This window comes from Camelus ferus, chromosome 1 (genome assembly GCF_009834535.1).
Source record: "Camelus ferus isolate YT-003-E chromosome 1, BCGSAC_Cfer_1.0, whole genome shotgun sequence".
In the NCBI taxonomy this organism is placed as follows: domain Eukaryota; kingdom Metazoa; phylum Chordata; class Mammalia; order Artiodactyla; family Camelidae; genus Camelus; species Camelus ferus.
The window spans coordinates 59,193,756-59,196,526 of record NC_045696.1 but is presented as its reverse complement, the minus strand read 5'-3'; positions in this window follow the sequence as shown (position 1 = coordinate 59,196,526).

Here is a 2,771-nt window from a genome sequence, read left to right as displayed (position 1 = left end):
TCAGAAACATGTGGAACTAAGTTGTAAAACTGTTGGAACAAAACACCTACATTAACAGAAGATTAGTATCCTTCCCACATGGACACGGAGTAAAGTGGCCGACGAAGCATGGATAGAAAATGCAGCTGAGGTGAAAGACAGGCTGTCAGCTTTGCAGAGGGAGGGTGTTATCCAGACACAGGTTTGATGTTGTGCGATTGTTAGGAATGTCTTACATGAGTGGTCAATCTATGTTTTTACCAGTTTATGTCTCCATTTGTAGCTATTATGCTAGTCGTTCATTCATTCACTCACCAACCAATGTTTATTGAGGTTAGCTATATGCCAGGGATAGGACGGCCAGATGAAGTACAGAAATACAGAACACTCAGTTAAATTTGAACTTGGGATAAACAAGTTTTTAGGTTTCTTTTTTCTTTTTGCTAAACCTAGCAACCGGACATATACAAATGATCAAATCTAAATTCTGCCTTCAAGGAGCTCACAGTCTAACATGAAGATAAGACATGAATTTAAATCACTTTAAGTGGCCCTGAGAGGTACCAGTAAAGTGTTTCAGACATCATTATTTGAAGTGTCTACATTAAGGTGTCTGACATCGTATCCAGGTGTTATGGGGCCCTTTTAGGAAAATCCCCTGCATGAGCTTAAGACCTTCTGACAAGGTCACCAGAAGATTTTTTCTTTCTCCTAGGAAGCAGATGAGATTAACAGGCTGTGTGGGTAATGTTCTTAAGGCCAGGTGTGCCCGGGTTGCTGGATCCCTTCTATCTTTAATACTGTCCTCTCTTGCAAGTTGTTTTTGTAGAAAAATCATGTTAGGTTGCTTTTTGATGTACATGTATCTCTCTCTGCTGAATTGGGGGAAATTTTGTTGACTAGTGTCTAAATAAGTAAAAGAAGATTGCAATGGGATATCACCACAGGCCCTTGATTTTGACCTAGAGTGAAACAATGAAAAGGGTTGAAACAAATTCTCCAACCACGGTCATCTGGCTACACCTGCAGGGGATGAGCAACTGCTAATCCTCCCTGCTGCCTGCCATCTTACCAAAGCGGCGCATTGTTTACATGCACTCTGGGACCCATGACTGTTTAAAAGATTGAAAGATGAAACCCTGCACTGCAAGTAACCAGGGTTAGAAAATCAATGAACTCCTTTAACCTGCCTCAGTCTCTCCATTTCTCTTTCACTGTGAGCAAAGAATTTAAATATGATCTTGCCTGGGAATGAGGAGTTTGAAAGACCCTAAAACAAAATGTTCATAAGCACAATAAAAGTTAAAACATCTTTGGTACAGTTGAGAAAGCAGACTGAAATTAGAAACTAAACCTCAGTGGCCCTGAGCGTAATCCCTCAAGAGTGAGGCTAACGAAACCCCAGCCATCAAAGTGAATCCTGGACACAGATGTGAAATCATTGATGGCATTGTAGCCATCAGTTGAGACCAATGACAATTGACAATACCAGTGTGGCACTGCCAATTGCTGGTCTTCTAAGCCACCACTTGGTGTCCACCAGGTTCCTCCTCTCCTGCTCTGTCTCACTGCGGGGATGCTTCGTCTAAGCCATTGATATTGCTAAGCCACAGATGCTCCTCAGAGACACAACCTCCACAGCACATCTCCCAAATCAGCCTGCTTCAGCTGTCACCCTTACGGTGAAAAACAGCTTTGCCCTCAACCTGTGCTATGCTGTTATTAACAATGATTATAAATACTATTATTAATGACAATAGCCAGCATTAAGTACTATGTGCATGTCACCATGCACACACATCGCTTTGCATTCATTCTCAATTTTTCTTTTTACAATCTGACCTTATGAAGTCAATATGATTATCCCCATTTTATAGATGAAGAAGCAGTCTTAGAGAAATTAAGTTGCTCACTGTCATTGGTGAGAAGGAATTTGAATCCAGGTCTATCTCACTTCAGACTTATGTTGCCTTGTATTCACACTGCCCATCTGAGTATGGAGTTTCCCTCCAGAAACAACTGCTGAGATAAGTATTTAAGTGCAAGTGGTTTATTTTGGAGGCAATCCCAGGAACAGTGGAAAGGGAGTAGGGAAATAAGTGAAGGGAAGAAAGCCAACAGAGGGTGTGTTATCAAGCCAGTTATCCCTGGAGCCCAATCCTGCTGGAGGACTCTGGGAGGTAGTGTAGAACATGCCTCAGAGTGACCTCAACCTGAGGGATGAGGAAACTCTCCATCCATCACAGGCTGAGGGCTGCTTCCTCACCAAGTTCCCATCTGTCACTGGCTGAGTGGCAGCATCAACCTGCTGGTATTTCCAGCTTGCCTTACTCATGAACTTGCGCTTGTACCTTTTGTTCCAGATGAAAAGCTGCTCAGGTAGGAAGTCACAGGTGTGCACAATTAGCAACCTTTGGAGGCATATGGATGGGGCACCACCAATCTCTGTATAAATGCCTTACAGAGATTTTTAATTATTTTTAGCATTTTAATCACTATTGCTTCTCTCCTTGGGTGAGGCAAGTCCATAGGGACTTCAGGCCACTGACACTGTGCCATACTAAAATCACAGTTGATCCTCAAATCTGACACTCTGTCCCAAACCAACTTCCCCAGATGAGATCATTCCATAGGGGATCTCCTGGTCCTTGCTGCCTATAGACCCTTGTCAGACCCATCCCACTGGCCTTCCTATCATGACCAAAAATATCTGAATCCTAGCATGACTCCAGTTAAGCTGTCAAACTGAGAACCCTGTAACATATGGTTTGTATTTCTCCTTTAAAAAGAAC